This window comes from Humulus lupulus, chromosome 8 (assembly GCF_963169125.1).
Source record: "Humulus lupulus chromosome 8, drHumLupu1.1, whole genome shotgun sequence".
NCBI lineage: Eukaryota > Viridiplantae > Streptophyta > Magnoliopsida > Rosales > Cannabaceae > Humulus > Humulus lupulus.
In genome coordinates, this window is record NC_084800.1 from 52,695,180 (window position 1) to 52,709,836 (window position 14,657).

The following is a 14,657-nucleotide window of genomic DNA, read 5'->3' on the forward strand; positions in this document are numbered from 1 at the left end:
TAAAACATCCATAACCACTCCTCAAACACCCCATCCGTGGCGGCCAGGTAGGCCAAACATGTACAGATCGCTCCATGCCCTCTAACTCATGGTTATTCGACCATTTTCCTTGAATTTACTTGTACCACAGAGCACCCGTGAGTCGAGGCCCAGCAAGAGAACTTCACAGCAGAGCATACAATAATTCGCTTCAACAAATACATACTTAATCAAAGGGAGCAAGTAATTACACGTTTCTATTGAAATGCACAACACTACAGCAGTATAATAGCACAGTATCATACTGGCATATCAACCCATAGTACATCAGCATAGCAATATAGAAACACAGTAATACAATAACATAGCAGTATAATAACACAACACTCTAATGACGCGGTAGTACGATAACACAACCGTACAATACCACAGTAGTGACCTTCGCCGATCGGGGTGCGTTATCCGGCACCAAATCTGCAGTCCTAGACGAATGGGTGTGTACAACACCCTTGAGGGTCTCGCCTTGGCGGCCTGCATTCAGCATGTTTAACGCTGATCATGATCCCTTGCCGCTCTCTGCTCTTGCCGCTCCCTGCTCTTGCCGCTTCCGGCTCTTGCCGATCAGTCATAATCACATGTATGACATAATAACTACAAATAATACATAAAACGATATACATCACATAGCTCTACGGACAAAAACAGTTCTCTTACCAGGTGTCCCGAGCTGACAATCCAAACCGATCCCAAGCACATCTCTTAATCCCGAGCCTGAGTGGTATGTGTGGTAAGACCTAGTCACAACGTATTAATAAATATCCATCATGATCTAAATTAATTAAAAGCCTTTGGAATAACATACTAGCCTACGAGACCTAAAATTCTACTAAACCGAGTAGTAGAATCCTTCATAAGCCTTAACATTTGGGTACCTGACCCTAAAACCTTCATTTCCCATCTTTTCAATTTTCTTTCCATTTTGGGCCACGACATGCTCTTTAGGGTTGCGATGCGCCTACAGGTCAGAGAGCAGAGCACTCTTTGCTAAAGGACAAGGGCCGCGATGTGCCTCGCTTGCGCCACGACGCCTGGGCAACCCAGAGGCTTCTCCAACCTCTTCAAACACGCGGGCCGCAACACCTAAAGAACTGTAATGACCCAAATTTTCTAATAAGGTTTAGGATCTTGATTAGGAGGTCGAGAGGGCCATAATTGATTTATTATGCCATTAAATGATTATATGCATATTTATGTGAATTATATTATTATATGATGATAAATGCATGCATATGGGTCCATATTTCATTATAAGGGCATTTTGGTAATTTGGCCCGTTGAGGGAACATTTGTATATTTTCATGCATGTTGGTGAATTTTTAATAAGACCACATTATAATGTGAATTTATTCGAGCCATTCGACATGAGACAATCTTTGAACACAAGTTATCGGTTTGGTCATAACGGGGTTAATTTCAGGGCTCACGGTAATTTGAGAATTAGAACATTGTCGGGAATTAAAGGGTAATGGGATATGATTTATTAGCATTTTAGAATATTGGAAATGATGGCAATTGGAGGGTGTTAATTATGATTAACGAGATAGAGGAGAAAGGACGATTTTGCCCTTGGTAGCCTTAGGAGGACTTTAAATGATCTGAGGGTATTTTAGTCTTTTAACGCTAAAGGATATATATCTGCCATTAGAAGCTTAGAAGGCTGTAGAAAACAAAGCATCATTTCTTCCTTTCCTGATCATCTTCTTCTCTCCTTCTTTCTTTGAAATTTTGAACCCCAATTGAAGATTCAAGCTAGGGAACCAAGCTTTGATCACCTAGAGTTATATTCTACCATTGAAGAGGATGTGATACTGAGATTGAGGTGACTTTCTAGCCATTAAAACTCTGGTTCTTGCTCAGTTTTTCTTATTGAGTTTCAGTTGCGATTTTGGTTTGAAAGTTGAGAATTCAATGGGATTTTTGGCAAAGTTTGGTTAGGTTATGATGCCTAGGACATGTAGAGTACATATTTGGGTTCATTTGGGGTTCGGATGGAGTTTGGAAGCATGTTTTTCAGGTTGGAAGTGGAAAACTCGAAGGAGGGAAAAACCAGGGCAGTTCTGCCTGGTCCTAGCGTTACAGCGCCCAAAGGAGGGCGCTACAGAGCTAGCCAGGGCAAAACTCCCCTGCTTGAAGCGCTGGGGCGCTAGGGGGGCAGCGTTGTAGCACTACCTTGTTTTTTCTGATGCATATTTTGGGAACTTTTGAGGGTGTTTGGCTCGGGCTTTCAATTACTAAGGCTCGGGATCGAATTTACTCAACGTTTGGGTACAATTCGGGGTCCCGGGAGTGAGGTTTAGGCCATGAACCTTTCATTTCTCATTTTCATTGATGGAGGTTATATTTGGTTATGACTAGGTGATCGCTAAGGAATTAAAGGGTCGATCGTTCTCAAGGGTCGTTCTTTTACTATTTCTCGCTCGAACCAGAGGTAAGAAAATTGCACCCCATATGTGACATGCATGGTTATTGTTGAGGCATGTTGAGTGTTTAAATGTGGAAATTGATTGCATATCAAGTGCTTGGAAATTCGCTATCTATGAATGGTACTGAATTATTAGTCATAATCGACAATAATGTTAGTATTAACTATGAAGCTGTGACTCATTAGTCAGGTTTGGCAGTACTATTGAGCACTGGTCGTATGGTATTGGCTTATGAGTCAAGACCGGTATTTGCGTGTTTAACGTAAGCCGAAAAGATTAGATCTAATTGACATAAGCATTATCGTCCTGTGCATGAAATGCTTGACCGACCTTATGTTCGATGAAAAACAAAAGTGCTTGTCTAGTCTAAAGGCTAGTTATTTAGAGCCAGAGCCAAAAAGCTAAGGTGACCTACACGTCACATGGCTAGGAGGGTATGGGACCTCCGAGATAGACTTATCAGTCATCTGACCGAGATAGACTTATCAATCATCTGACTGAGATAGACTTATCAGTCATCTAACCGAGATATATTTATCAGTCATCTGATCGAGATAGACTAATCAGTCATTTAACCGAGAAAGACTTATCAGTCATCTATATAGAGATAGATTTATTAGTCATCTATTTAGAGAGTGAATTATTAGTCAGCTACTCAGAGAGACTTATTAGTCATCTACCTCAGAGCGAGAGACTTATTAGTCATCTACTCAGAGCGCAGGACTCCACAAACATTTATTTGTACCTGCTTGCATGCATGAGTAAGGTTATTTCTAGTAGGCATGTCTTTTATGAATTAGTAACATGTTATTATTTGTTCATGAGCATATTAAGTTTTCTTGCTGAGCTTCGGCTCACGAGTGCTATGTGGTGCAAGTAAAGGCAAAAGAAAGATGGACCATCCTTGAGCTAGAAAGCTTAGATGATGATGTGTACATATGCGGCTATTCGACCGCCATGGCCAAGGGTTTAAAACTGTCTTCACACTTGTCTCACCAGATAAACTTCAAATTCTTCTGTGTCAATTCTGTCATCGATGCCGCTATCTTCGAGAAGCCCTCCATAAATCGTCTGTAGTAACCCGCTAAACCAAGAAAACTCCGCACCTCCAAGGCGTTCCTTGGCCTCAGCCAATCCCTAACTGCCTCTACCTTAGATGGCTCCACCTTAATCTCATCTGTGCCCACAATATGTCCAAGGAATGTCACTTCTGGTAACCAAAACTCACATTTCTTAAACTTGGCGTACAACTGATACTCCCTCAACCTCTGAAGAACCTGTCGAAGATGAATCTCGTGCTCTGCCTTTGAACTGGAGTACACTAAAATGTCATCGATGAAGACAACAACGAACTGATCCAGAAAGTCCTTGAACACCCTGTCCATTAGGTCCATAAAGGCTGCTGGGGCATTGGTCAAACCAAACGACATGACCAGAAACTCATAATGCCCATACCTCGTTCGGAAGGCCATCCTCAGTATGTCTTCATCCTTGATCCTCAGCTGGTGATAACCAGATCGAAGATCAATCTTTGAAAACACCGTCTTACCCTGCAGCTGATCGAACAAGTCATCAATCCTTGGTAGGGGGTATTTATTCTTGATAGTCAACTTGTTCAATTCCCTGTAGTCTATACACATTCTCAAGATCCCGTCCTTCTTCTTCACAAATAAAACTGCTCTATACCTGCTCTAGTTATCTCCTCGGCTAGCTTATCAGATATCTGTCTCGAACTAAAGAACTGTCCTGGGCCTTTTCGACTCAATGCATCATCCACTACATTAGCCTTCCCAGGATGGTATAGGATATCACAATCATAATCCTTAACCAACTCTAGCCACCATCTCTGGCGCATATTCAAATCCTTCTGAGTAAAGAAATACATCAGACTCTTATGGTCGGTGTATATCTCGCCATAAAGATAATGTCTCCAAATCTTAAGTGCAAATACCACCGCTGCCAACTCCATATTGTGTGTGGGGTATCTCTGCTCATACTCCTTTAACTGTCTCGATGCATAGGCTATCACCTTACCATCTTGCATCAACACACACCCCAAACCCTGTCTGGATGCATCACAATAAACCACAATCTTTTCGTTATCTGTCGGCAGACTCAACACTGGCGCAGTGATCAGTCGTCGCTTCAACTCCTTGAAAATATTCTCACATCTGTCCATCCAGACATACCTTGTCTTCTTCGTTGTCAGTTCTGTCAAAGGCATAGCTATTCTGGAGAACCCCTCAACGAACCGCCGATAATATCCCGCTAAACCCAGAAAACTCCTCACTTCAGGAACATTGCTCCGTCTAGGCCACCCCAAAACTTGGAAGTAAAGATAGGATCCCGGTCTGACATTATAGACTTAGGAACCCCATGGAGACGTATGATCTCCCTCACATACAACTCAGAAAACTGATCCACAGTATATGTCGACCTCACTAGAAGAAAATGGGCTGACTTGGTGTATCTGTCCACAATCACCCACACCGAGTCATGAAGCCATACAGTTCTGGGTAAACCTCCTACAAAATCCATCGTAATATCCTCCCATTTCCACTTGGGAATACTCAAAGACTGAAGCAACCCTGCTGGTCGTTGATGCTCAGCTTTCACCTGCTGACAGGTTAAACAACTGGCTACGTACTCCACCACATCCTTCTTCATCCCGGGCCACCAGTATAACGTCGCAGATCCTGGTACATCTTCGTCGTACCCGGATGAAGTGAGTACAGCATCGTATGAGACTCATCCAATATCTCTCGTCTGATCCCCTCATCAGCTGGAACACAAATCCGTCCCTGATACCGAATCATATCAACCTCAGTGATATAATAGTCCTTAGCTGCTCCCGTTAAGAAATTCTTTCTAACCTCCTATAATTGTGTGTCTGCCAATTGCCCTTCTCTGATCCGCTCTAGCAGGGTCTACTGCAGAGTAATATTGGCCAATCGGCCTACTACCAATTCTATCCCTGCTCTGACCATCTCATCAGCTAACTCTCTCGAAATCTGGGTGGAACTATGTAACTGACCTGGGCCTCTCCAGCTCAATGCATCCACCACTACGTTGGATTTACCTGGATTGTAAAGAATATCACAATCATAATCTTTTACAATCTCTAGCCAACGCCTCTGTCTCATGTTCAAGTCCTTCTGTGTAAAAAAATACTTCAGACTCTTATGGTCAGTGTATACCTCGCACTTCTCCCCATACAAATAATGTCGCCAAATCTTCAGTGCGAATACCACCGCTGCTAGCTCTAAATCATGGGTAGGATAATGTTGCTCATACTCTTTCAGCTGTCGTGATGCATAAGCTATGACCTTCTCATTCTGCATCAACACACAGCCTAGACCCAACCTCGATGCGTCGCAGTAAACTACAAACTTCCCTTCCCCCGAAGGAAGACTCAACACAGGCGTCGTAATAAGTTGTCGCTTTAGCTCTTGAAAACTATCTTCACACTTGTCTGACCAGATAAACTTCAAATTCTTCTGTGTCAATTTTGTCATCGGTGCCGCTATCTTCGAGAAGCCCTCCACAAACCGTCTGTAGTAACCCGCTAAACCAAGAAAACTCCGCACCTCCGAGGCGTTCCTTGGTCTCAGCCAATCCCTAACTGCCTCTTCCTTAGATGGATCCACCTAAATCCCATCTGTGCCCACAATATGTCCAAGGAATGTCACTTCTGGTAACCAAAACTCACATTTCTTAAACTTGGCGTACAACTGATGCTCCCTCAACCTCTGAAGAACCTGTCGAAGATGAATCTCGTGCTCTACCTCGTGCTTTGTCGAAGATGGATTTCCAGGGGATTTGTCAAGATTACATTTACACAAAGAGATAAAATGGTGATTGGATTGGTGCCAGGGATGGAATCAAGTCTAGGGCACTGTATTAAACGACTTCAGCAAAGTTGCAACACCCTCACTTATTTTAGTTAAAAACCATATTTGAGGTGTTACGTTTTAAAACTATATCATAATTTATTTCTGCGGAAGTCTGGACATTTTTTTTTTTTTTTTTTTTTTTTAAAACTTGAAAACTTATTTCACATTATTTACATTAAACATAAAGTGTGTCTCAAACATATTATACATAAGTATTAAATAACCCAATTTATTTTCAAAACATAACTTCACACTTTATTACAAACATCTCACTGATAACTGAAATAACCCACAAAAAGGTCGATGTGTTCATATGTACAAATCAGGGTCAGGACCATGCTTCAGTTCTCCTCATATCATTCACATATTTCTTTCTCTACCTGCAACACAAGAAAACTGTGAGCCTAAAGCTCAGTAAGCAAAGTAATGCATGCAATGCTAATGATTACCCAATATCAATGGACATATACAACTTCTTTTTAAATTTTGGGCCCCTTAATATTGTGCACACTGTTTGAATTGGTCAATGCCTGCAGGGCTTGTTACACATATAATACAAAATCCCATGGGTTCTCCTCCGGCTAGCCTTCACCACAGTAGGGCACATTAAAAACCTTATTCCATCGTTGCCCCATCAGGCTCAAGAGTTAAGGCGGCCACACACTGTGGTGTCAATACATATAACAATAACTCATATGGAGGAGAAATAAAAACGGAAATATGGCAAACAATATAATTGGTTCACTAAACCTAGCCCAAATTATTGGGCAGCCACTATAAGCCTACTATAGGCCTCCGTTTACACTTATTAACACTTTCATTTGCCTTTTCAAAACAGTGGCACTGAACTTAAACTTCTTATTACAACTTTCTTTTATGTTGCACAAAACTTGCAAAGGCATCATATAATTAATCATCATAATATCATGCATGGTCTTATATCATATAATAATTTACCATATCACTATTATGCCATGCATACAAATTTATGATGAAGTGTCACTGTATGTTAATACCACTTACTCACAAAATATTCATATAATGCATACTTTCACATAACACATAATTCTTGTGTTGTAGTTGAGTACTTTACTTACCTTTTGTCCACAATATATTTCACCGTGTAACAAGTGATGTCTTAGGTGTTGATATGCTTATCCTGACAATGGCATGGATTTCTCATCACAATGAAGGCAGTAAGACATTGAAATATCATTTAAAAATACCCATAAAACATCATATCAACTTTCATACCCAAAACATGCCTAAAACGCCTTAAACCACCTAGATCGAGCATTAGATTTATCTTAGACATTTGGGGAAATTTTGACAGAGTTTCCCCTTAATTTTAGCTATCCTCAAATATCAAAATCCACCAATAATCAACATCAATTAACCTTCCATAACCATATATCCCAAATACCAACATGATTCATCATAAAGTTATCATATACCGATTTTGATAAAATTCTTATCTCCTAGATCATCATCCAAATTAAATGAGTCTCCACATCTATTAAAACCTTTATAAACATATATACTCTCTTATAAACTCAATCAAATAACCAAAAATCATCTTGTACTCCAAGAACCCCAAAAACCTCATAAAACACAAAATTTCACTTACCGAGCAACTTTTCGGCGAAGACAATCTCTTCAAGCTTTTCTAAACCTCAAACCACTTGGAAACCCCAAGAAATATCTTAAAAAGGATAAAACACCATATATAAGCTTTCAGAAAAATTCAAAAACATAGTTTAACTTCCAAGTACAAGAACTTACCATAAAAAGGCTAGAACTAAGCTTAATCTACTTCTTTGGCTTTGATTTCACTTGGATCTCCTTAGAATTTCTTCAAACCAGCCAAGAAATGGTTTTTGGTTTTCTTTTCTCTCTGTTTTTCAGAATAATGGTCGTGCAAAGTGATAAGGTTGATGAAAATTCCTTATTTTCAATGATTTAGCCTTATTGTCAAAAGTTGACACCTTTCATCTCATCATTTCACCTTTTGACTTATGAAAACCTTATCACTTCAATAATTTCGACTTAATCATCTGCTAGGCCTATTATCCTTGTGTGTAAAACACTCACACCAAACCTTAGGTCCATATGACTCCATACCCAATAGTTATGCTTACCCGATCGAGCGTAGCGCACTTATGCTAAGCTCGTTTTGACTTTGCATCAATACCACTGATTATGTATACCTCCCATCAAGAATTGATCTAATGGTTCTAAAACCATTTTTACATCATCAATGAGACCTTAATCATACCTCGATTACATTTGGTAAATCCATAAATACTCAATTTTACACCGAAATACTAGTAATCAACATTGTACTATTTTTCACTACTTAACCTATTTTGCCTTCTATATCTCACTTTCATCACTTAATTCCATGCCTTGTCCATATTTTTCATACTTTCTTATATCTTGAGCACATCAAACACCCATAAAAGACAACTCAAATGCCACAAGGTTAATAATATTGAGCATACATATAGACATCACATACACAACTTTTATACTTATACATGAGAACACTTATAAGAATATGCATATGCTCAAATTATACATATTGTATGATATGTAATGCAATGCAATCATGTGATTATTGGCTATATATATCAAAATAATGTGGGTGCTACAAAAGTTGTAAGACCTAAAGGCTCAGTTATTGAGTAAGATGGTATGCTCCAAGGTGGATCTTTGATCTTGTGATTACCAACTAGAGATCAGGGAGAAGGATATAGAAGACTGCAGGTATATTAGACAAGGGCACTGGGAGTGCTGAGTTATGTTTTGAGGATTTGGTTAATGCCAAGTTTATGGATTAGATGAACAGAGTCTTCAAGGATTATCTGAAAATGATTTGTGATCGTCTTGATCGACGGTGTTGTGGTATATTCTCAGTTGGAGAATTGCCAAGGTCAAGGAACGCCTTAGAGGAAAATAGTTTCCTTGGACGAGTAGGATATTATATGTGCTTTGGGAAAGAATTATGAGTCTTCTTACCGATCAGAACCAGTTGTAGGTTGTTATGACACCTCAGTGACATGGAAAAGTTATTGCCTATGCATTATTTTATTTAAAGGATATGACCAGGATTAGAGTAGAGTTACTGGTGGGCCAGGTGGCCAGCTTTATACTTAAGATTATTATTTCAGAAAGGATCAAGGAGAACAGTTAAGTGAACCCATAAATGAGAAGAGGTGAGGGCAATGTCTTAGCTGGATTAGCTAAGGATTATATATTGTAAGGTATGGGTTTATTGTGGTATAAGGATCAGATTTGGAATCCGATGGACATTGGGAATAAACGAGGGATTCTGGATGAATCTCATACTACCTCTTATTCTCTTCATCCAAGCATCAACATAATCTGAAAGCTTTATATTGGTGGCATGGAATGGAGAGGGACATAATGGAATATATGACAAAGTTCTTAACCTGTTAGCGGGTCAAGACAGAGTATCAGAAACCAGTAAGCCTATTGTAGCCCTTGAGTATTCCATAGTGGAAATAAGGAAACATCGAGATGGGTTTTGCGGTGGGGCTGCCCAAGAGAGTGGGTCAGCGTGATTTGGATTGGATCATTATGGACCAGTGTTTAAATTGAGTCCACTTCTACTACTAAGGATGAGTAACACAGATGACTAGTATTCAGATCCTTGCGTGAGAAAGGTAGTACGCCTTCATAGAATTCGAGGTCCATCTTATTAGATGAAGACTCCATTATTACTTCCAGGTCTTGGAAAGATTGAAGAAGGCGATGAATATATAGTTGAATTTAGTGTAGTTCATTATCCTCAGACTGATGGTAAATCAGAGAGAGATATCTAGTATGAAAGGGACACTATTTGAGATAAGGTATGATATAGAATGGTTATCATCCATTCATTGGAAAGAGATGGGTGAGATATATATCTGGATCTTGAGCTTGGTATAATAGCTTCAATGATCTGTTTGAAAACGTTAGAGCTTGGATGCTCGCTTCTCAGAATAGGCAGTAAAGTTTTGTTGAATTGAAAGGCAGGAACATGGAGTTCCAAATAGAAGATTGTATCTTCCTTAAAGTATCACCATGGAAAGGGATGAGGAGATAAGGGCAAGTTGAACCCTAGACTAGTAAGATCGTTTGAGTCCTGGATAGGACTAGTCAGGTTGCTTTTGGATTGGCCTTGTCTTTGGCACTGTCAGCAGTATATAGTGTATTTTTATATTTCCATGTTGAAGACAAGGGTTAGAAGAAACTCATGTGTAGAGTTATGAGAATCTGGAGATTGAGGCTAAGTTGTCCTTTGAGGAGTAGACAGTTCAGATTTTAATAGAAAGAATAAGGTTCTGAGGAACAAAATTGTACCTTGAGCTAAGGTATGTTACATTGATGGACCCAAAACGGGTATGTTTTAAAAATTTATACTCGCAAGCGCACGAATCATATTTATAGAATAGTGTTCGTGTAAGCACGAGATCGAACCCAAAGGAGTTGTCTAAATTGGAAAAAGAGAAACTATTTTAAATCAAAATTAATAAATTCTAACCTAGTTCCAAAGATTGAAGAGATTTTTGTAACAATAAAAATAAAATAAAAGATAATAATAAAGAAATTAAAGACAATATATATATAACATAAATTAATAATAGAAATGAAGATGGTAAAATAAGATTATTAAGGATTAGAATCCACAAAATATAAGTTCAATAATATTTATAAGTACATTGATTCCCAAGTTTTAGTGATAAATAAATCAAACTAACATTTTCTAAATAAATTTATAATTTTAAGCACAAATTATTTCTAAAAAGATAGGATTTTTCTTCACTTTTCAAAGTTATAATTTCAAAGCATTTAGTGTAAATCAATCTAATGAAATAACAAATAAATCAATGAACATTATTTATAAGGCAAAACATAATATTTTTGTTCTAAGCATGGATGTGTACAATTTAATGACACATCTTACACAAAGAATATTATGTATTTGCACTAATGAAGAACAAAGTTTAAATATGTGCTAACAATCCAAAATACATGATATTTAAGATGAAAGAAGATATTTGAAGAAGAAAATTCCATAAACTTTATTGCATAAAATGGGAAATCAACATACAAAATAAATACTATCTAGTTACATAATGTTTCATCATCACCTTAATAATCTTAAAAAGTTTAGAAACACATAACTAGAATAGCAAATACAAACTAAAAATTACAAACATAAATAGGAAAATTTGGAGGAGAAACCCCCAAAATTTCCTCTAAAAATACATAGAAAATAACCAAAAAGAAGAAGATAGTAGAGAGGTTTTGAATGTGTAGAATTTGGTATAGTAACCTCCCTCTAAATGGACATCCTAAATGGTCTTCAAAACTCCCTATTTATAGCCAAAAAATGGGAATTAAAATAATCAATTCAAATTAATTAAATTGATTAAATTAATTGAATTAATTATAATATGGCAAATAGGGATAAATTATAGGGTGTAATAATTATGTTTTGGGGTAGAATGTGTAGAAAGTAGGGTAAAAATGTGGCATTTTTTGACAATAGAGACAAGGGGACAAATGGTACTTTGTGATATTTTTTGTGGGCTCAAAATGTTGGGAAAAGGAGGCTGCAAGCTTTGGTGGAGATAGGCACAGGAAAGTGGAGAGAATGGCAGGCTTTTGGTGTTGTTGGAAGGAGCTGAAGGAAGTTAGTGAGGTGAGCCAAAGGATTGGGTTGGTGGGCCAAGGAGGTTGGCAGGCCCAAAAAGATGTTGAAGCAGGGAGTTGGTGGCTTGGTGATACGTGGAGGGAGCTTGGTGCTGGGATGGTGCATGGCTGTGAGATTTCAGCAAGAGGCTATGTGGTGTTGGAGACAGGTGGCGGCAGGAGAGGAAGGCAGGCGTGAAGGAGAAGCTGCTGACTTCAGGAGGGTGCTGTAGCAGGCGGGCCTGGGCAGGTGGCCAGCCGAATTGGGCCTTGGTGGCATTGGCTATTTGCCACTTTTCTTCTTTTCTTTCTTGAAAATGCCATTTTTGATTTCTTTACTTTTTCCAAAAAAAAATACAACATAATTCCTACAAGATAAAAATAAATTAAATAACAATCAAATATTTTCAAATATAAATAAATCATATTAATCATTTGAAAATATTGATTATAACTTAATTTAATATAGCATTTTAAGTTCAAAAGAATTACACTTTTAACTTCTAACTTAATAATACAAATTTCATATAATTAAATTACAACATATTATAATAAAATATCTATAAAAACATACAAAAATCTAGAGAACTACAATAAGCCTAATAAATTAAAAATTACTTAAAAACTTAATAAATCAATTAAAAACTCAAGAATTAAGCAACAATTAGCACATAAAAAGTGGTAAAATAACTCTATTTTGTAGAGTTATCATACATAAACAGTGAGGTTGAGGGAACGACCTGGGAAACCAGAATCAGTTGTGTGGAATTTATTTTCCGGGCGGTTCAGATAAATTTCGAGGACAAAATTTCTGTAAAGAGGGGATAGTTGTAATGACTCAAATTTCCCAATAAGGTTTAGGACCTTGATTAGAAGGCTGGGAGGGCCATAATTTATTTATTATGCCATTAAATGATTATATGCATGTTTATGTGAATTATATTATTATATGATGATAAATACATGCATATGGGTCCAAATTATATAAGTCTGCTTTATTATTTAGAGCGGGTTTCTATTCTTAGAAAAACAAGCCATATTTATGATTTCTAAGTCTGTTTCTAATTATCCTATATGACTTAATTCTCAGGCTCGAAACTCATCTTTGTTCCAAAGTTAACCATATTGAGGGAGGGCTGGGATCAGTAAAATCGTTCCCACTACTATGGCCCCCTAACTCTCAATAAGGAAACTTGATTCATTGATTTGTATCCACCCTCACCGAACTTAGTCATTATTAATTTTACTTATTATTTATTATGATTGCGAAAATAAAATCAAACTCATACATGATATCAAAATAACATGATATTCATTTGGAAAAATAGTTTTTCACTTATTACAACCATAAAATAAAGAAATAAATAAAACAAACAATGAAAACTACTATTCTAAAAATCAGGATCTTCTACATCCGACCCTTCATCTAGCATATCATCATCCAATTCTTCATAATCCTCATTGTCATGTGCATCAAAATGTCCTCTAGGAAGGTTTGTGAAAATCCTATGTTTTTGCTCATTGCTAAACTGAAATTCGGATTTTGAAGTGAGCCTAATTAGAAGAAAGTAATATCGCATTGCTGCTGGTAGTTCATCCTCATCATCCATTGTTTCCCATATTTCCTCTAAGGCTGCTATTACAGGATGAAAATCTTTAAACAGTCTAATTACTAATACATATTGTTTCGTTGCTCTCATCATGATTTGCTTAGACTCTTGGAGGTGACCTATCTCTCGGTGGAACAAAAGCAATCTTCGAGTGATTCTCTCTAGTGTTCCTATGGTGTTTCTTGGTTCTCTTATTCTCTTTAAAGCCTTAATGGCTCGGATATCCTCATAAGTTAATGCTCTGTTCATACTTAACTGAAAACATAAATACTAAAAATCGTTAGCTATACACAAAAGCAAAATAACTATAACTTAAATACTTACTTGGCGGTCAGATTCGGAGCTTTTGAGTGTGTGTATCGAGGAGAACTTCATGCGAAGGAACCGTTTTCTCTGATACCAACTGTAATGACCCAACTATTCTAGACTTTAGACCATTAATGAAAACTACACATAGACCCTAATCCTTAATAGAACTTACAAGTGAAAAGATCATAACTTTATTAAAAACTTGTAAAAATAAAGGTTAAACTTACATAAAATTTAAGTTAGGATATGGGATCCCATTGTTTTAAAATCAAAACATAACATAATTGTAATTAAAAGAGATTACATAAATAAGTGCGAAAAATACACATAAAAACATAAGTAAAGACTTCATCCTCGAATCGAAACTCTCGGCTCTTTGAATCAATTCCGCCTCAATACACATGCCCAAAACTACAAAGAACCTTTCCCGCCACTAAAGCTATTTTCATGCACATATAAACAAAAAGGAGTGAGCCTAATGCCCAGCAAGGAAAATCTAACACATAAACCGTATACATAAATTTCATAAAGAAACATAAAACATATCATAACACTTATGTCATAAACATACTATAATGGCCATTATTACTTGGGGTCCCATAAACTAAACAAGTCATATGCCCATTAGATTAGTGGGGCTTGCTAGCTAAGCAAGTCATATGCCCATAATCTATTTGGGGCTT

The 14,657-nt window shown here is 37.5% G+C and overlaps 1 long non-coding RNA gene across 1 annotated transcript; it reads right to left on the minus strand.

Annotated features, from left to right (window-relative positions):
* Positions 1-6,530: 6,530 nt before the first annotated feature.
* On the minus strand, positions 6,531-8,732 carry LOC133793790 (uncharacterized). The gene is made up of 4 exons (XR_009874956.1): positions 8,138-8,732; positions 7,983-8,057; positions 7,453-7,514; positions 6,531-6,735 (listed from the first exon to the last, which is right to left on the minus strand). It is a non-coding gene; the product is annotated as an uncharacterized LOC133793790 (long non-coding RNA).
* Between the last annotated feature and the right edge of the window lie 5,925 nt (positions 8,733-14,657).